Source organism: Cervus elaphus, chromosome 5 (assembly GCF_910594005.1).
Source record: "Cervus elaphus chromosome 5, mCerEla1.1, whole genome shotgun sequence".
Taxonomy (NCBI): domain Eukaryota; kingdom Metazoa; phylum Chordata; class Mammalia; order Artiodactyla; family Cervidae; genus Cervus; species Cervus elaphus.
Window position 1 is genome coordinate 121,536,373 of NC_057819.1, and position 11,881 is coordinate 121,548,253.

Sequence of the window (11,881 nt, forward strand, 5' to 3'; positions counted from 1 at the left end):
CGGTGTGCCTCGGGCCGGGGAGGTGGGTGCGGGAGGAGCGAGCGCAGCTGACATCAGCAGCCGTCGCGGCGGGGAGGGTAGCCCCATCCGGCCAATGGGGAAATGGCAAAGAATGTGGAGGATTTAAACAAAACAGCATGTCTCTCCCGGGCTGCTGCCAGACGGCGGGGCTGCCCCGGAGAGCGGAGGCCGGCCGGCGCTGGGGAGGGTCGGAAAAGAGGGGGCTCCCGTCGGCTCCTTGAAACCCTTTGAGTCTTGTTCTCAGATGTACCCCGGGTGCCACGGTGCTCTGTCCAGCCACTCTGGGTAGCTTCTGGGTCCAAGGTACAGGAGTGTGTCCCTTGACCTTTAGAAATGGTTTTTGTCTTTTTTTAAACAAATGCCCACCCGAGAGCGTTTTCACTTTGATCCAGTAAACAAGTCCAGCGCTGGAGAGGCAACGGGATTTGGGAGCAAAAAAGCAAACCTGTGCATGGTTTCCTAACTGGTTTCAGAGCAGGAATGCAGAAACTGGAAAGTGCAACGCAGTGAATGAAAATGAAATCCACAAGGAAAGACACACAACCAGGAGGAACGTGAACGGGGACATAGCCTTTTACCTCTCCTGGCCCTGCTCTGCAGTCTGACTGCAGGCTTCGCAGAGCAGCAAGAATAGGTTTTCCTGTCAGCACTCCCAAGTTCAAAAAGTCACAATGAAATGTCAATGAAAATGCCTGGAGTGTTGGTATTTCATCCATATTAAACAGATCCCTCATTTTAACCACAAGAGGCACATTCTTCAGTTACTCAGGAAGCTGCATGTAACTGCTGAAGTCTGTTTTTCATTTGTCTGGTATTTTTAAGCTTGTTTTTCTGAAAAGTGCTGGATGAAAAATGCATCAGTTGCCTCTTTGCAGAATAACCTGCAAGCATCATCTTTTCTTGGGAAAGAAAAAAATATTCGTGTTCTAAGATCCTGCAGCTCCTCACAGGGCTTTGGATGGCAATGCAGATGGCCTCCATGTTACAGTATTTAAAATTATGAGCAATAAGTAATTAACCAGTACAACTATGGTGGGCTGTGGCTAAAATCATCCAGATGGCTGAAGAGAATTTCTGTGTGAACATGATAACAAAGGCTGATAGAAAAATGACATCCTCTATCCAGCTTATATTCTAGGGAAAAACTATTTTCTAGATAAATGCTTCCCAGTATTGGCTCAGAAAGATTCACAGCAACTAATTAAAGCTAAACCAAATTCCTCGAGGTGGAAAAATCTAAATCTGATGCTGTACTGCTGAATAATAATACATGAAAGCCTGCGATACACAGAGGAAGCTCAAGCTGTTATTCTTTTTCCTGCTTCTTACTAAAACAAGTGTAGTGGCTTCACTTCTGGCACTTGAAACTCTTCCCGGAGGCAGCTAGGGGATGTAGTGGCTAGCCACATACGCATAGGCACACAGGACATCAGGATACGTGGACATATTCCTGGCTTCCCAGCCGTTCCTGACATCAATTCTATAAGTATTTCACTGATGAATATTATGGCTGAAGAATTACTTCTCTGCATCTGTTGTTCAGTGCTCAGCGGTGTCCGACTCTGCAGTGTCCATGGACTGCAGCACACCAGGCTTCCCTGTCCTTCACCATCTCCCGGAGTTTGCTCAAACTCATATCCATTGAGTCAGTGATGCCATCTAACCATCTCATCCTCTGTCCCCCCCACCCCCACCCCGCACTTCTCCTCCTGCCCTCAATCTTCCCAGCATCAGGGTCTTTTCCAGTGAGTCGGCTCTTTCCATCAGGTGGCCAAAGTATTGGAGTTTCAGCATCAGCCCTTCCAATGAATACTCAGGGTTGATTTCCTTTAGGGTTGACTGGTTGGATCACCTCGCTGTCCAAGGGGCTCTCACGAGTCTTCTCCAGCACCTGGCAAACTGTCAATAACCACAGATATGCTTCTGCCTTTTCCCTCTCTGCTAAGCTGCCTTCTCCCCCAAACTCTTCCTTTTCACTCAGTTCGCGTGCCTGGTCACATTACCCTTGTTCAAGCACAGCTGTAATCCTGCCACCTTCAAAACCTTAGTGACTCTCTGTGGTCTAACTGAGCAAGCTGAAATTTCTTGGCAGGAGGATCAAGGCTCTGAATCTATCATTCTTATGGAGCCTCACCATCCTTTTCCAGCCCTACACCACCCAAATGAAAAACATCTCTTGTCTGAAGAAGGGCTCCACTTACCTGGATCCGTCTGCTCCTGCCACTGCCTTCACAGAAAACCCTCTCCTACCGGCTCCCTGGGGACCCCAGCAGGCAGCAGGGCACTGACAAGGTGTGTTTTTGGAAAGTGACTCTGATGGCAGTGTGTTGGATGGCTTAGAACAGGATACTAGACAGAGGCCAGAGGTTATTGCATTACTGTAATTCTAAAGCAGACAAATGGAGAGAGTCTGAATTAGCGAATGAAGAAGAAAAGATGATGGATTTAAAAGATTCAGTACTGGGAACCGAAGGGTTTTAGCTCCAACGGCGCTTGGGGGAGGGGAGGGCAAAGGGAGCGCGTATTCATTCATAACTCACTCACACAAAAGGAGGAGGGCGCCATCTACTGGTCAGACACCTTGCTTTAAAAAGTTTCAAGCCACCGTCAGCAACAGCCTGGCGAGAATTGTCTGTTTCAACCAATGGCGTCTGCAAGGTTCATTTCCAAAGAACCTTGAAGGTGTTGCTATCATCACTAAGGATGGTAGCGATGTTCCATTAACAACGTATACTCTACAGTTTACGGGACCATCACATATTAAAACGTGTGGATGGTGACTCCCTGGTGGTGCAGTGGTTAGGACTCTGTGCTCCCAATACAGGGGATGCAGGTTCCATCCCTGGTCCGGGAACTAGATCCCACATGCTGCAACTAAGACCCAGCACAACCAAATTAAAAAAATTATAATTTTTTTATAAAAAATTGTGGACGGGGTACAAAGGGCAAAAAGGAACCAAGAATAAAGTTACCAGTGGTGAATGATACTACCAAAAGGAAATGAATGTATGTCTATGACAGCGTATAGTCTCAGGCGGTGATACCCTCTGAAGACAACGGATCTCAGATGCGAGATGGGGAGGTGTGCATCTCAGGCATCTGAGGAGCTGTTCAATCCACTGTCTTCACCAGAAATCTGTTGACTCACACCTCCCAGACATTGAAACCTCTTATCAGTTCAGTTCAGTTCAGTCGCTCAGTTGTGTCTGACTCTTTGTGATCCCATGGACTGCAGCACGCCAGGCCTCCCTGTCCATCAGCAACTCCCAGAGTGTACTCAGTGTCCATTGAGTCAGTGATGCCATCCAACCATCTCATCGTCTGTGGCCCCCTTCTCTTGCCCTTGATTTTTCCCAGCATCCAGGTCTTCTCAAATGAGTCAGTTCTTCAAAGTATTGGAGTTTCAGCTTCAGTATCAGTCCTTCCAATGAGTATTCAGGACTGATTTCCTTTAGTTTCCTTATCAGTTCATGTGGAAAAAAAATGTAGGGTTCTGATCCACATCTATAAATAGGATCTGAAAGAAAAGCGTATCAACAGACTTTGTGACTCTTCATGTTTTATCCCAAGAATATCCCTGGTACTTCTAAAGTAAAATGTTGTGGTTCTTTCTACCTTCCTACTCACTAGATCTAAGGTCTGTGGCTGCTTAAAAGGTTCTATCTCCTAGACAGCCATTCCAGACTCTTTATAGACAACCCTGGACTATTCATTTTTGTTCTTGTTGGTTTGCCAGGGTAGCCTTTCTGTACAAAATATCATATTCTGTAACTGAAGTGCTTCCCTTGTTCTCCAATTCCCTAACACGATGATAAGCTTCCTGAGGAGACAGACCACGTCCTGTTGTGTCTTCCAGAAAGCGTAGCCTGGTGTGAGGGATATTGTGGGTACCCAACAGTAGCCTAGTGGATATGTGTATGAGTTCAGAGTTCTCGACCTTGGCACTACCCACATCTAGTGACGGATCATTCCTTGTGGTGGGCAGCCACTGCAGGACTTAGCAGCATCCCTGGTCTTTACACGTTGAGTATCAATGGCAACCCCGCCCCCCACACACACACACTGCCAAATATGGAGATGGGTCTGGAGGGGGAAACTCCGCCAGTGAACGACTGTTAGTGTAAAAGTCATTGTGCTTGTATGCTTGTGATTGCGCTAAGTCGCTTCAGTCATGTCCGACTCTTTGCGACCCCACGGACGGTAGCCTGCCAGGGCCCTCTGTCCATGGGGTTCTCCAGGCAAGAACACTGGAGTGGGTTGCCATGCCCTCCTCCAGGGGATCTCCCGACCCAGGGATTGAACTCGCATCTCTCAGGTCTCCTGCATCGGCAGGCAGGTTCTTTACCACTAACGCCACCTGGGAAGCCCTGTCGTAGTCACTAATCTTATCTAAATGTGTAGATACTCCAAAGAAGCTTTTGAAGAGATGGACTTTCAATTTGTTTTAAAGCTAAGGAGAGAAGGAATAGAACAAAACTGTTACATCGTGGTGCTATAAAGCTGTCCCCTTCTCATCCCTGTGCTCTGTTTTCTATTAGCAAAGTAGCCCTTGGTAAAGGCCTTGACTTTCACCTTGATAATTTGACTAAGGTGATGTCAGCCAAGTTTTTCCGTTGTAAAGTGACTAGTTTTTTTCTTTCCGTACTCTGTCTTTTGGAAGGTAGTCATTAAGAACAACCATGGCACAGTGGTAAAGAATCTGCCTGGGGACGCAAGAGACGCGGGTTCTATCCCTAAGTAGGGAAGATCCCCTGGCAACCCACTCCAGGATTCTTGCCTGAAAAATTCCATGGACAAAGGAGCCTGGCGGGCTACAGTCCACGGGGTTGCAGAGTCCAAGAGGACTGAGCGCTCGCGCGCGCGCGCACACACACTCAAGGGAGCAGAGCTAAGCGCTACCTCCTCGAGGGAAGGGTATTGTGGCAACCTGCAAGATGCGTCCTTTGCCCCTCATTTGTGTGTTTATTCAAGTATTTATCCATATCCGTGTGGACTCAAGAATATTCCTTCCCTTATTTGAGTTATAATTCAATACATTATTTTTGTTGTTCAGACTGTTCCAGCTTTGGCCATTGGTAGCTCTTGCAGGATCATTCTTGTGTACTTTTGACATGCTCTCCTCCCCTTTAAGGGCAATTTTTGAAAATCAAAGTTATACTTTGCAATTAATTTTTGTTTTACTAAACATTATTTAATTCCAGCTAAGGCTATGTCTATATATTCCTCTTTATGTGTCTGTGTGTGTGTGTCCCTGTGTGTGTGTGAGTCTGTGTATGTGTGTGCGTTTTAAACACTTGTATGCTGATCTTGTTAGGTCCTAAGCAAATGTTAAATTCATTCTTAATAAAACTACACAAAGCAAGTCCCAGAGCAATTCTTATGTGTAGACCCATTTATCAGGCCTCTATTAAATACGGAAAATGCCTTTGATGTGGAATTGCTTACAGCCGTGCAGTAGATGCTCATAAAATAAAAATTAATTCAGAGTGATGTGGTACAAATTGCTTCACATAGGAAAAAAACTTGGAGGTTCCATGGCCAAACATATGGCTTTATCTTTTTTTAAAAAATATTTATTTATTCGGCTGCTTTGGTGGTACATGGGATGTTTTAGTTGTGGCATGTGGGATCTAGTTCCCGGACCAGGGATAGAACCTGGGCGTCCTGCATTGGGAGCATGCAGTCTTAGCCACTGGACCACCAGGGAAGTCTCCATCTTTTTTTTTTTTTTAATAAATAAGCTAGTAATAAATTTTATGAAGTTTTCATTTTTTATTGCATTACCTGTTTTTACAGAAGTTGGCAAAACACTGGAATATTTTGAGATGAATTATGAGAGGATCTGTAACCTAAACTCACTGTAGAGAAATTTTAGTGATGAAAGAAGATGCTGTCCTTGATCCTTGAGTGTCCTTTAAAAGGAGGTAAATGCAACCATAACTTATGGGAGCTCTCTAATGCCAAAGTATACTTGACCTAGTATCATCAGATGATGTCAACACAGATCCAGAAATAGGATTTCTTAGCTATGTGGTGCCACAGAGACGTCATGGAATTTGACTTTTTGTGGAACATTTTAAATGTCCCCAGAGAGAAGAAGGAATTGTGGTTGCTATTAAGAGTATGTAATCATTTATATCAAAACCTCAGTTTAGAAATTGCTTAGGTGACTATTGGAGAAGGAAATGGCAACCCACTCCAGGATCTTTGCCTGGAGAATTCCATGGACCGAGGAGCATGGCAGGCCACAGTCCATGAGGTCGCAAAGAATCAGACACGACTGAGGGACTAAGCATAGGTGACTACAGTGAGGCTGAATAATGGCCCCCAAAGATATTAGGTCCTAAGCCCTGGAGCCTGAAAATGTCACCATATTGGAAAAAGGATCTTGGCAGGTTTGATTAAGTTAAGGACTTTGAGATGAGACTATCCTGGATTATCTGGGTGTCCCTGAATATAGTCACAACTATTTATATAAGATACTCATATTCAGGGTATTTCAGATACTTATATACCCTGAATATTCATTGGAAGGACTGATACTGAAACTGAAGCTGAAGCTCCAGTACTTTGGCCATCTGATGCGATGAACTGACTCACTGGAAAAGACCCTGATTCTGGGAAAGACTGAAGGCAGGAGGAGAAGGGGACGACAGAGGATGAGATGGTTGGATGGCATCACCGACTCAATGGACATGAGTTTGAACAAACTCTGGGAGATGGTGAAGGACATGGAAGCCTGGCGTGCTGCAGTCTGTGGGGTGGCAAACAGTTGGATACAACAACATCTATATAAGAGGACTTCCCAGGTGGTACTAGTGGTAAGGAATTCGCCTGCCAATGCAGGAGACATAAGAGACTCGGGTTTGATCCCTGGATTGGGAAGATCCCCTGGAGGAGGGCATGGCAATCCACTCCAGTATTCTTGCCTGAGGAATCCCATGGACGGAGGAGCTTGGTGGGCTATAGTCCACGGGGTTGAAAAGAGTAGGACACGACTGAAGTGACTTAGCATGCATGCATCTATATAAGAGAAAGGCAGGTAGACATCTGACAAACACAGAGAAGAGGAGAGGGCAATGTGACCATGGAAGCAGAGACTGGAGAGGTGAGGCCACAAGCCAAGGGATGCCCACAACCACCAGAAGCTGGACGAGGCAAGGAACAGAGCCTCCAGGGAGAGCATGGTCCTGCCATACCTTGATTTCAACCCACAGTGACACTGATTTCAGACTCCAGATTGTGAGAGCATTAGTTGTTTTTGTTTTCAACCACCAAAGTCATGGTTATTTGTTATAGCAGCAAGAGTAAATGAATACAGTGACTTAGGTAAGCCTTTACTCACCTGATATAACTGCACTTGACAGGAAGTAATTCTAACCCGGGACCAAGAGATTTACTCAAAAGATAAAACACAGCATGTTTTCCTTTGCCAAATGCTTCGCAACAGACTTGAAAATATCAAGTTCTTCCATTGTCTTTCTTTCTTTCTTTTTTGACATAGGACAGCATATGGGATCTCAGTTCCCCGACTAGGTACCAAATCTTCGACCCCTGAAATGCAAGTGTGGAGGACCACACTGAACCACTATGGAAGCCCCTCCCATTGCCTTTAAAATAAGCAATTTATAAAAGCAAATATTTGGGGAATTCCCCGGTAGTCCAGTGGTTAGGACTGGGTGCTTTCACTGCCAGGGCCTGAGTTCAATCTGTGGTCAAAAAATAAATAAACAAAAACAAATATTTTACACACAGGTCAGGAAGTGTTTTATAAATTAAGCCCCATGACTTTCAATACCATCAATATTTTACTGCCTCCTAACTTCAAATAAAAAAAAAACAGACTGGTTCCAAATAGGAAAAGGAGTACGTCAAGGCTGTATATTGTCACCCTGCTTATTTAACTTATATGCAGAGTACATCATGAGAAACGCTGGGCTGGAAGAAGCACAAGCTGGAATCAAGATTGCTGGGAGAAATATCAATAACCTCAGATATGCAGATGACACCACCCTTATGGCAGAAAGTGAAGAGGAACTAAAAAGCCTCTTGATGAAAGTGAAAGAGGAGAGTGAAAAAGTTGGCTTAAAACTCAACATTCAGAAAACTAAGATCATGGCATCTGGTCCCGTCACTTCATGGCAAATAGATGGGGAGACAGTGGAAAGAGTGTCAGACTTTATTTTTGGGGGCTCCAAAATCACTGCAGATGGTGGTTGCAGCCATGAAATTTAAAGACGCTTACTCCTTGGAAGGAAAGTTATGACCAACCTAGATAGCATATTAAAAAGCAGAGACATTACTTTGCCAACAAAGGTCCGTCTGGTCAAGGCTATGGTTTTTCCAGTGGTCATGTATGGATGTGAGAGTTGGACTGTGAAGAAAGCCGAGCACCAAAAAATTGATGCTTTTGAACTATGGTGTTGGAGAAGACTCTTAGGGGTCCCTTGGACTGCAAGGAGATCCAACCAGTCCATCCTAAAGGAGATCAGTCCTGTGTGTTCATTGGAAGGACTGATGCTGAAACTGAAACTCCAATACTTTGGCCACCTGATGTGAAGAACTGACTCATTAGAAAAGACCCTGATGCTGGAAGGGATTGGGGGCAGGAGGAGAAGGGGACGACAGAGGATGAGATGGCTGGATGGCATTACCGACTCAATGGGCATGAGTTTGAGTAAACTCTGGGAGTTGGTGATGGACAGGGAGGCCTGGCGTGCTGCGATTCATGGGGTTGCAAAGAGTCGGACACGACTGAGCGACTGAACTGAACTGACTGCACTTCAAATCTCTAGCCCTAATGACTCCCTTTAATTTGACACTTGAATATCCATTTGCCTTCTCATCATTGTCACTTGGATATCCAACAGGCACCTCAAACGTAACATATCCAAAAGTGAAGCCTGTCCTTTTTTCTCTGACTTGCTTGTCTGCTCCATCTTGGTAAGTGGCAACTCCATCCTTTCAGAGCTTGATGTAGACATGCTTTACCCTCCCCCCAACAACCAACCACAAATGCTACCTTGGCTGTGTTTTCAGATTATATCCAGGATCAAGCCACTTCTTACCACTTCTACTGCCTCCACCCTCATTTTTCTCCCAAATTATTGCTGAACCTTTCTAACTAGTCCCCCAGCTTCTGTCCAACAGAAGACAGCTTCTGCCCCACAGGAAACAGAGTGATTCTTTAATTATACTATGTAAATCAATACTTGCCATTCTGTTGCCCCAAACTCCATTGGCTCCCCATCTTACACAAATTAAAAACCAAATCCTGAGACTTCCCCAGCAGTCTGGTGGTTAAGACTCTGCCTTCCAGTGCAGGGGACATGAATTCGATCCCTGGTTGGGGAACTAAGGCCCCAAATGCTGCTAGGTGTGGCCAAAAAAATGAAAAACAAAACAACAACAACAACAAAAAAAAAAAAACCCAAGCCCTTCTAATGGTCAAACTACCCTAAATCTCATCTCCTACAACTCTCACCCTTACTCATTCTGGTTTTCAAACAAGCCAGGCATGATCTGATTGCTCTCAGCTCAGGGCTCCTGCTCCAGCTACTGGCCGGAATCTTCATGTCCCAGCGACCTGTGAGACTTCCTTACTAACTTCAGGTCTTGGCTCACTGGCCATGCCCTCCTCGACCACCTCCCAAGCACTATCACACCCAGCGTGTATTTACATGTCGATTTTCTGTCTTCCTCCCCACTAGAATGTTCACTTCACAAAGGCAGGAACTTTGGGTCAGATAAGTGCACAGTCAATAAGCTGAAAGTGTCAGAAATGCCAGATATGAAAACAGACATACCAATGCAGTAATTAATATATAAGCACATTATTTTCAATAATTAGTATCACAATATGCATTACTGTGATTCTTTCTGAACAAACTTTTGTTTCCAGTCAGTATTTCTCTCTCCATTTTAAGTACCTTAGTCTCCCATTGCCAATTTTTCTCTTCTGAAACCAAATTCTTTCTTACAAAGCCACAAATTTAATCTCAGACTTACTCATATAATAAATTTATAGTCTGTCTATAATACAGTACTTTTACCTATTTTCTCTGCCCATTACTCAGACTTTTATTGATTTCTTTCTTTAATATTTATTGATTTATTTGGCTGCGCTGGGTCTTAGTCATGGCATGTGGGCTCTTTAGCTTTGGTATGGAAACTCTTAGTTGTGGCATATGGGATCTAGTTACCTCACCAGGGATCAAATTTGGGCACCCTGCATTAGGAGGGTGGAGTCCCAGCCACTGGACCATCAGGGAAGTCCTCTGATTTCCTTCTTTATTTACTTCACTTGAATTTTTTGGTTTCCTTTGCCAACTTTTCCTTAGATTTCAACTTGCTTTTGTTTTCACTACCTCCAATCCCAGCAAGGAAGGGCTTCAGTTTGGCGTGGAGCCAACTAGACTTTTCTCCACCTTTGGCTCTTCCACACTCCTATGTTTTGAGTTCTGTAAATTATAAATCTCTTTAGTCCATCACACCTTTGTTACTTTTTGTCTTTTCAAGCAAAGGACAGACCTCCAAATCCTTTTGTCTACTCTAGTCAAATCGACTGCCCTCCAAATGCAGAACCAGAAAACATCTTACCCTAGTGTGTCTCAGTGGGCGTTAGAGTGTGGTTTAGAAATCTGTAAGGGGATTTGGGGCTGCCACAATCATTGGGGAGGAGGAGGATATCAACATGTAATTATGATGTTGAACAACCTCGATGCCAACAAACCTACACAATGGAATATCATCCCACATTTCATCAGACTTTTTGACATCCCGCCAGACACTTCCTTATGTATCTGAGGCATAAACTCTTAACTCCACTATACATAGGTCAAGCTATTTTTCATTTTGAAGTTTTAACACCCACTAAAAAATTTCAAAGACTTCTGTGTGAAAAACAATGTAAGAAAATACTTTGATATACACAGAACTTTACCAAGACGTTGTACACTAGGTTGGAAAAATCATGCTTGAGAAGCCAACAGAACACACCTGTGGCAGTTAACGTTTGCGTTTAGTAATCGTGTTGTATATGTGTACAAGCAAATGACTACTTCTTTGTGTTTCTACTGTAGACATGTTATCATCTTTATATTTTGAAATATATCATTATCTTGCTATTTTGCAATGTTTCTCCTTTACAGCTAGGATGTTTTCTTGATTTTTTTTATAGTTATGTGTGTAGATGGGTTATATTATCCATGATTTTCATTATAGAACAATAGGGAAAAAAGGTCTTTTCAGCACATATAGAGAGGTTGGTGCCGATGAAACTGAGAATCGCTAACATAACGGCTGACCACTCAAAGATTTCCCATTTGCTTTCCAAGCTACTGTTGACACTCGGACCATACCACACACAACCTCATTCTCACTTTCAAGGATCTGAAGCCTTTTTTTTTTTTTTAAAGGGATCCAGATGGTGTGGATAATAAAGAAAACTAGTATGCTCCTTAAGAATTGGAAATCGACTCGTGTATATAAACGAGATCTCATTTGATGCTCAGAAGTAGGAAAGGGAGAGCAAATCGTCTTTCTAAAGATTCTTCTTAACAACATAATATTTACCGATTATACTACCGAGTCACTCCCATACCTTCTCTTATGAGCTTTAAGAGATCCCACAGATTGATTAAGTCACCAAGATTTTCAACCAGATGAAACCTGAGAATTTTTTTCTTCAGGATTTATTTCAGCTTGCTCCTGTAAGACAGGAGAAAACCGAGATCCAAGAAAACGTTAAGTGACTTGCCCATGGCTGTGAGAAACCATAATATTTCAAGTGCAAGAATATGTATCATAGTCTATTCGGTTATACTAGCTTTTCTCACCACGAACTGTAGATGAAAAGTCT